Source organism: Nilaparvata lugens, chromosome Y (assembly GCF_014356525.2).
Source record: "Nilaparvata lugens isolate BPH chromosome Y, ASM1435652v1, whole genome shotgun sequence".
NCBI lineage: Eukaryota > Metazoa > Arthropoda > Insecta > Hemiptera > Delphacidae > Nilaparvata > Nilaparvata lugens.
Window position 1 is genome coordinate 5,405,301 of NC_052519.1, and position 10,299 is coordinate 5,415,599.

The following is a 10,299-nucleotide window of genomic DNA, read 5'->3' on the forward strand; positions in this document are numbered from 1 at the left end:
ACCTCACAACTCGGTTTCCGGTCTCATAAGCAGTTGTGCTCTCGTGAGGGAAACATACCTGCATCGAGAGAAGCATAGCCAAGGAGCTAGCTAAGCTGAGACGATACCTGAGCTGAGACAACCACAGTCGAGGAGCTACCTGAGCTGAGAGAAACATAGCCGAGGAGATAGCTAAGCTGAGACAACCACAGTCGAGGAGCTACCTAAGCTGAGAGAAGCATAGGCGAGGAGATACCTGTCATTTCGTCAAATCAACACATGTAAGTTCATTTTTACTTTAATTTTATCCTTCAAGGACAATTTTTTTTGTCCTCGGAGAAGAGGAAAACTGTCCTCCAAGGACAAAAATTGTCCTTTTGTTCTCCTCCTTTGTCCTCCTCCTCCTCCACTCGTTTAGCAGTAATGACTAACTCTATACCTTCTGGTAACTCTTCTAATCTTTTACACCGTCCTACTTTTACTTTCCCTTCAATTTCCAGCATTGTGATGTTATTATACTGCTCCACTTCTTTTTGTGTGAAGGGAGTGTCTTCCAAGTTTTTCCATACATCTGACAGAAACTTAAGTGATTCTATTCTAGGAAATGTATTGATTTCTAATATTTGGAAATCAATTACAGCTTTTTAGCATTGACTGTAATTACACAAATTTTCTCTCCCCTTGGTAGACAAATAATTTCTTTTTTGTCAGTGTGAGGGATTACAAAATAACCCTCTTTCTTAAGGTCTTCTATTGCATTGTATGCATTGATAAAAACATTTTTATGGCACACCTTTACAAAGTAAACATTTTTCGAACCTTCCTTTTCTCCTAAAACACCTACATATGGAAATTTTCCTTTATTATTTACAGTAAATGCAGTCACATTGTACACTCCACTTAGATCAAAATTTCGCCAATGTGAATGGAAATATGGCTCAAGTTCCTCTCTCAAATGTTCTATTTCTTCCTCAAATTCTTTTAGCTGCTTATGCTGTTCCCTAAATGACTGTGTGGCTTCAAAAAACTCAGTTTTCCTCCGTTTTAGATCAATTTCATTCAGTTCTAGCTTACGCTTCTTGGCTGATAGGAGACGAGGGCTGTATCTCTTGAACAGGGTATGGGAGATGCTTAAAAGTTATGTTTGCTCATTTTCTTAAGACTTGTGGTATCAAGTTACCTGTTGCTACAAACCCCAACTCATCTAGGTCAACAACTTTGGATATGGTAGAGAAAACTGTGGTTGACTTGGAGAAATATGTCTCACCACTCTTAATATAGCACTCTTGTGAGAAACTGATATTATTGTTGATTGATGGATCCTCAAAAATCTCTACATAATTTATAGGTAGTAAATTGAAACTGAATGCAGAAATAACATAAGAAATTATTTTATTTCTATGTTGTGGGTCAGTGGGGAGCTTTACTTGTACTCCAGTCAATTTCTTCGTATTGCTATTTCCCCAGTAAACATACTGTGGAAGATCATTATAGACCAAACAACAACTATTTTTTAAATTATCTGTCAGTTTTCTCCACATTTTAGCCGAGGACAGAGTATAAATTGGGGCATTTTGGAAATAATTTCTACTATCATTCAAGAGTGACAAGCTATCTTGAATAGGGTCAAAGATATTGCTATTGTCTCTATTTGTTAAACTTTAGTTATAGATTGTAGCTTCCAAACGTGTAATACCATGCATTTTAGCTGCATCAGAGGTGAAGGTTTCCTGTAATCTTGCATCTGGACAGGCAATAAAGTCTACAATATGGTTACCTAACTGCTTATTTACACCAGGGCTTGTGATTTGACATACAAACTTATTATAAATTTTTACCCTCACATTACTATTAACCCAAGCCAAGCAATCGATCCCAACAGTTTTATTGTTATCTACTATCACATTATAGTCTTCTTCATATTCTCCTTGGAAGCAGAAACAATGATTTGTAGTTAGAAAGTCACACATTCCATTCTTGTTGAATATTCCAGCAAAGTCCTGTGTTATGTCCAAGTCTAGTAGATAGAAGTGCTCCTTCCTCACCTGCTCCAATAATCTCGGTAGCTCTTCTATCAATGTAGCAATTGGGACATCTGCAAGCTCCACTTTGTAAGGTATCCCCACTGGTTCCTGGTATTTTTGTTTCACCTCGTTGTAATCATCTTTACCAAGCACTTGTAGAATCTTTTGAGACATATCACTTCCACTGCCCAATAGGTAAGCCACCTTTGCTTTGACTCCATGTTTAGCTGACACCATATTAGAGAATTTGCCTCTTAAATATAAGTTGAATGCACCACATATATCCTTTTTTAGAACAAAGCGTCTCTTATCCATTGGCTCACAATCATCCAAAGCACAGATTTTCACAAGCATTATATTGTCACAAAAAGGTTCTGTGTAAATTTTATGAACAAGAACTAAAGAAATCAGAGTTAACTTTAGATGAAATGCAAGTTTATCTTGTAGAGAGAATATTAAAGAAAGTTGGAAAGCGTTATCTCGTAAAGTGGCTCAGTTTTAGTGAACCATCTTGGATAGATAAGAGTCAATCACTAACCAAGTAAATATTTTACAATTGATTATATACGCTGATCATTCCAACTTATAGTTTAATATGTTTTCAGATATGAGCTGTCGAACGGAATCATTTGATGAATATATAAGCTCAGTATATATTATAAATAGACATTTTAATGAACTACGTGAATATGATTCTGTTTCTTTAGAAAAAATGGCGAGAATACAAAGTTATCGTTGTGAACTAACTGAACTATTGGAGACGCATCAGCAATTATTGGACCAGTTAGCAGAAAAAGGATGGACAAATATGAAATATCTAACATTTGTGAGAGACTATGAGAAATTAGGAGTTTGGCATAGTGATAACTATAATCATATTTCAGTTTGTGATTTATATGGTACATCATATGATGCTTACAGGGAAAAAGATTGCCCTGATTCATGGAGATGTGATTGTGCACATCTTAAAGAGTCTATCGAAAAAATTAAAAAATGTATAACAGAAAAAAATAAACATTTAACAAAAGAACAATTAAATGAACTTATCTGGAATTTTTTATCTATTTGTTCAGATGAGAGTGGGCTAGAACAAGATTGATAGCATATTATGTTTAATTTCAGATTGGGGATGGATTCAATTTCATTTGATAAGAACTATTTTTCGAATAAAATCGTTAAAAAATATAGATGTTGTTATTTCGAACTTATTGACAAAACAATATTAGAATTGAATAATTTTGGAAAAGAAGGACTAACGTTTGAGGAATATTAACATTTATAAAACCTGGTAAAAGTGAAGAACAGAAGTCAGAACATATAAGTGTATGTTATATTATAATAAGATATAGTTGATAGACATCGAAGATGCGAATTAAAGGAAATTCCTGAATTTTGCTATTGTAATTATTAGGTTGGTTGAATATTCATATGTATTATTTCATTGATGATAGGTTAACAGATAAAAACATTGATAGTGTAAGATTTACATTTGAAATTATGAAAATGTGTGGCGAATCAGCAATGTTGTACAAACTATAACTTTTTTACAGAAATTATGATGAACTCGTTAATTGAGGAGAGAATAAAACTATTAAATACTAAAAGCTTTGAATGTGAAAATTAATTGTAATAATAATAATAGTAATACTTGTAGAGGTTTAAGGAATAATGTATTAGTTGTAAGTTACGAATAAATAAATGCAAAATTATTATAACTATTGACAAAAGTTTGAAAAATAAAGACGATATTGTACAAATTTTTGATTATTGCATACCATATTTAATGGATGTAAACTATATACTTGAATTATGTAAAGAATTATCAAAAATAAATGCTGTATAATGTTTCTCATTCTATGTTGATTTATTGAATATAACCAAGCTACTCTAGTTGTAAAGGTATGTGTAAGTTAGAATAATATATGAAGACGGTTTTGTCTGATTAAGTATGTACACATATAATTGATTGAACAGTAGTAAGGAAGTCTTCATACTAACAACATAGAAAATCGATAAGTCTGATTAAGTATGTACACATATAATTGATTGAACAGTAGTAAGGAAGTCTTCATACTAACAACATAGAAAATCAATAAAAATGGATTAGCTATTGTCGACTTTGATGAATTGGTTATTAGTTCTTGTTCCACTGAACAGAAAATAAAAATAAACATGGAAGTTTATTTCCTAGCAATGTTAGAGCATTATTGTAGGCACATCAGATGTGGAAAATCGAATCTAGTATTGAATTTAATTTTTAATACTGATGGACTTAGTTTCAGTCATCTATATCTATTCAGTAAAAGTTTGAAACAGGATAAATACATATTTCTGGATAAAGTATTTTCTAAAAACCAAAAACTGGATAAGCAATCTAGACAGTTTAGTTTGTGATTATAATGCAACAACGCATTCATCCATTAGAATAAAACCTAAAGATGTGAGGAAGAAAGATCGTAATCATGTTTTAATGTCATTGAATTCTGCATTCAATAGACGATATAAATTGAAAAATTCAAAACCAAAATTCAAGCTAGGTGATATCGTACGAATCTTGAAGAAACAATTATTTTTCGATAAATCTTATAACATAAACTGGAGCACAGAGTATTTTGTGATTCACTCTATATTTCCTTCTAAACCTATAACCTACTCACTGAGAGATCTAAATGGTGAAGTAATTAGTGGTCGGTTTCATGCAGAAGAAATTAAAAAAACACAATTAAACGATTTGGAGAGACAAGTATATTTGATTGAAAAAATATTAAAACGTGATAAAAAAGGATTGTTAGTGAAATGGATTGGATTTTCAACACCTAGTTATATTAGTAAAGATCAATTATTAGATGAAAAATAATCTTTTGTAATCTATTGTAAATATCATGTACATTTATTGTAAATAATCTATTGTAAATATCATGATGTACATTTGTTGAAAATATAATAGAAGTATTATTATCAAACATTGGTTCTCATTTCAATCCATAGTTTCATTTCGTAATATAAGAATCTTTGCACACTCAATAGCTGATAAGCAGAAAAGAGGGTGAGGAACAGAGAAGGTAGATACATCCATCCTCTGTCTGATGATGATGACAGGAAGTGGAGAGTGGTGTCTACATTCCAATCTCTTGATACGCCCCTCTATGCTAATGCATGTGTGCTCGGTCATTGCTCTCATTCATAGCGGCACTGATCTAACTTTTGTAAAAATTTTCAGTAGCTTATCAGATCACGTTCTGTACGTTTGTAATCATGAGTCAAATACCAATTGTTAACTTTGATAAATTAATTACAGATAAAGAAAAGCCTGCATTTTGTAAAAATGGAGACTTACTTCCTCATAATGCAAGAATGTTAATTATTTCTCCCAGTGCTGGAGGAAAAACAAATCTCTTATTAAATTTAGTATTTGCTGAAAATGGCTTAAGATTTAAGCACATTCACTTATTTAGCAAGAGCTTATATCAACCAAAATATGTTTTTCTCAAGAAGGTATTTGCAGGTTTGAAAAATATCGGATTTCACATGAAAGAGGATGTGAGCCAAATTCCCCATCCGAACCGTATCCCCGAATATAGCTCAGTAATTTTTGATGACTCACAACTGAGCAATGTGCCACAGATAAGAGAATATTTTACTATGGGATGTCATCGAAATATTGACACAGCATATTTAATTCAGAGTTATGGAGCTACACAGAAACATTTCACTAGAGACAATGCAAATATGATTATAATTTTTAAGATGGATTTATTGAGTCTCAAATTAATTCACAGAGATCATGTTGGAGGAGATATTTCTTATAAAGATTTCAGTAAACTTTGTCATACAGTTTGGAATCGTAAACCGCATAATTTTGTTACAATTTTGAAAGAATGTGATATAAAGGAAGGAAAATATCGGGATTCACTGGACACGATTCTTTCTGTTCAGTAGAGATTAATTCTTTGTACAGTCATGTTGTCTAAAACATATAGGAGGAGGAGGAGAGGAAGGAACATAGTAAATAACAAGAAGGAGAGTTTAATCGAAAAGATTAAGAAATTGAGAAAAGTAATCAGCGACAAGCATAAAAGCTTAGTTAATTTTGAAAGACGATCGGAGGAATACAATAGGAAAACGCTCTCACCATTGATAGAACCTATAATTGAATTGGGAAAAACCAAATCTAGTTTTCACTCTAATCATGATTTTACACCTGAAAAGGAAGAAGTAAAAGAGGAACAAGAGAGTATGGAAATTGATGATAATGAGGAGGATGATGAGGAAGATGAGCAGAGTTATGAGAGCTCAACAGACAATTTTTTAAGCTCGACTAAATTTGAAAACAGTTTACTTGGTTCTAGTAAAAACGATGATGTGCTGTCACAATATCTAAAAACGTTTCATGCGGAAAAATTAAATAATTCAATTAGTTATGGAATTTCATACAATTCTAAAGATGATGTGTATTATATTGGAAATCAGCAAGTAATATTCGACGATGGTTATATAGATATTGGTAAAGACAGATTTTGAATAACTCACGGTCTACTTGAGTTATTATTCAGCTCAAGACCGAATTCGAATCTTTATAATCAGAGAGATCTGGATAAGTATAAAAAAATCTTAACACTTACAGGCATACATTTAGATCGAAGAGGGTATGTTAAACGAAATCAGGGAATTAAATCGCAAATGATTCAGGAGTTATTTCCCAGTAAAAAAATTAGTAAAAAGAAGGGATGGGGTTTATTGAAATTTGCAAAAAATAATTCTCATGATAGAATTTATCAATACTTTGATAATTTTGACGAATTAGTGGAAAGATTAAATTTACTCCATTCCTCAAAAGCTTCTGGCAACACTGGACATGATATTGAGATCACGTCTATAATTAAAGAGCTAAAAGAAGCAAAACTAATTGTTTAGTGTTACGATGACTCTGCATTGATTCGGTCGAATTGATACACCCAGTGCTGGGCCTGCTGTTGCTAATCTTACGTGTGATATTGACTCGATAACGCAGAAGATAATCGAATCGATAAATCAACAAGGAATCAGCAAAGCTGTGAAATTTTATTTAGATTCGCAAATAACCAAACTCGTTTCGGAAAATACAAAGAATATTGGAGTGAGCATGATTGAAAGAGAACATATTCTAAGTACATTACAAAATTTTAGTGCTAATATTGATAAAGCTATTGGAGAGAGAACTCTAACTTTAGAATCTGCTCTAGGAGAAGTGAAAACTTTAACAGACAGCTTTTCATCCCAGTTGGTGAGTATTAACAACGATAAAGTTGATAAAGCTTATTTAGATGAGAAATTAAAAGCCATATCAGATAAAATTAAGAATTTGGAGGTATTGACCCCGAAAACATAAAATCTCAAAAAGACTGGTAAGCGGTGTAACGTGTAGCTGCAAAGATCAGAGTGCAGATCATGGTTTCACTTTAATCTGGCAGTAGAGTATGCTCGATCAAAGGAGAGTTTAGAAAGGTGCTGTTTGAATTCTCCTTCTCTAACCTTTCGTAACGCAAAGATCGCTGGGCAGAGAGAAGCATATGGTTTCACTTTAATCTGACAGTATAGGAACGCTCAATCAAAATGGAACTTAGTTACTTGTTGTCTGTATTCTTGCTTCACTCGCCTTTCGTAATAGAGAATAGCAAAAAAGGAATTTAGAAGGAAGGGTGCCAGTAAGAGATGGAGTGAGTAAAAGAAGGAGAGAGCAGATGTGGCATCTGGCTAGTTAAGGACACACACTTCCCACTTGCCTCTAATCGCTCAAGCTAATAAGATCAAAAATGAGTGAGAATTTTGATTGTACAAGTTTCAATGAATTCTCAATTCCACCTAGTCAGGTGGAAAGCAAACCATTATTATTATTGAGCATTAGATGTAGAAATATGGATTCACTTTAATTTGACAGTATAGATGTAGAAATATGGATTCACTTTAATTTGACAGTATAGATGTAGTAATATGGATTCACTTTAATTTGACAGCGAATGGATTCACTTTAATCTGTCACCAAGGGAATTTTTCCCTCTCAAAGGGATTTTTTCCCTCATCTAGCATTCACTTCAATCTGTCAGTATAGCATTAGATGTAGAAATATGGATTCACTTTAATCTGTCAGTAGAGAATTTTTCCCTCACAGGGAAATTATTTTTCCCTCACTGAGAGAGAGAGATCACTCTCTCCTTCTTCATCCCCCTCGTCCTCACTGGGGGAGGGGAAGATTAGATAAGATAAGATTAGATTAGATAAGATAAGATAAGAGAGAGAGAGAGCGAGTGAGAGGGGAAATCTATTCTTAGAACACCCCCCACCCTCCAGGCGTGGGGAAGGGGAGGCGGGATGGACGAGGGGGAGAGGGGGGAGGATATTTCGAGCAAAAAAGTGCGTTCAAAGTATCAGAATCCCTCTACTCTGGAAAGAATGATGTAAGCTGTGTAAACTAAATTTGAATAAAAGTTGGATGAAATGTATGTAGTACATTACACCACAAAAATTTGCTGTTTTATGAGGAGAGAACTAATAACTCATAAGTTGTAGCTGATTGCAAATAAAATATTCGGTTCTTTATGAAAAGTTTTTTATATGAAAGTAGCAAATCTAAATGACATTAAACTTATACCAAAAGACTAGTAGATTATGCCATTAAGCCTGGGAGGAAGCTCGAACAGAAGTAGATGATCTCCTATGATTCCCGCCCAAATGTTTACTGAAAACTGATGTTGTGGAAGATTGGGATTGATGTCATGGGGATTCTCAGCTGCCCAAATATGTTAGATGTGGACGTTAACGATAGCTGTTCTTGTAAAGTGTGCCTCGTCGGTAAATAAAACGGTAGTTAAAAAGTTTGGGTAAACAAGTTTTACTAAAAACCATCGGCAAATACCAGCATGGGGAATACAGTCTCGTGGCAATAGAGTATGAACTTTCTGGAGGTGGTATGGATGTAATTGTTGCTCTTTTAGTATCCTCCAAATAATAGATTGATTGACATTAAACTGCACTAACAATTCTCTTGTGTTCTTCTCGGGATGTTCATAAATTTCATTAAGAACTTGTTCTTCTAACTCAAAAGTCTTAGTAGATTGGGGTCTGCCTGCATAAATGTGCTATTTGGATATCAAAGAATCTGTCTCAGACAGACGTTGATGAATAGTGGCAAAAAACCTTGAACTTGGAGATACTCGGTTAGGAAAGTTCTCTTGACACAAACGTCTTGCTTCAGTACTATTACAGTGGTGTCCCATTCCATACATTAAATGCATGTCAGCTAATTCGTAGTATGAATAATGTATAAAATTACCTGCCATTTTTTAAAAAATTAACACTTTTGACACAAAAGCAAAGTGGAATGGTAACAAATAACTGGTTAATAGGTTAAACAAAAAACACAGCGCGGCTACAGTAGGCCTAACTTACAGTTTGTTTTTTTGTTCAACAGTGAGCTAAAATATTTCTGAAAATAATTTTCAGTTGATAATAATTTCTTTTAAATATTTTTCTATTTAAAACAAAATAAATCAGCTGTTTTGGAACAACTGTTCTTAAAATCAATGTTCTATTTGCAATCAGCTACAACCTATGAGTTATTAGTTCTCTCCTCATAAAACAGCAAATTTTGTGGTGTAATGTACTACATAAGAATACATTTTATCCAACTTTTATTCAAATTTAGTTTACACAGCTTACATAATTTTTTCTCAGAATTAAATTCTCTACAATTTTTATTGTGAAAAATTATTTGTTTACTGGTCATTAAAGAAAGTTATTGGGTATCAAATGTAGAAGTCTGTGTTTTTCTACTTAGATTTTTTGCATATTTCAACTATTTTCTCAAAAACTACTCACACTACAGATTCCAGACTAGTTTTATTCAATTTTTCAGATATTTTTCCATATGAATCCAGCATAAGTTTTTCAAAAACTAGTCCCCAAACAATTCAGCATCGGTGTATTACACCAGAGGAACTGAATTCCGGGCGAAATCTTTCACTCTGTATAGCTCGCTAATGAAACGTTTATGGATATATGTTTATAGGAACTTTTTCTATTTTTACCTCTACTATCACTTATTATATTTTTTACCATAATTATGAATCACCCTGTATGTTGCGCATTTACGGTGAACGCGGTAATAGATTTTCTTGAAATTTGACAGGTATGTTCCTTTTTAAATTGCGCGTCGACGTATATACAAGGTTTTTGGAAATTTTGCATTTCAAGGATAATATAAAAGGAAAAAGGAGCCTCTTTCATACGCCAATATTAGAGTAAAAATCAGACTATAGAA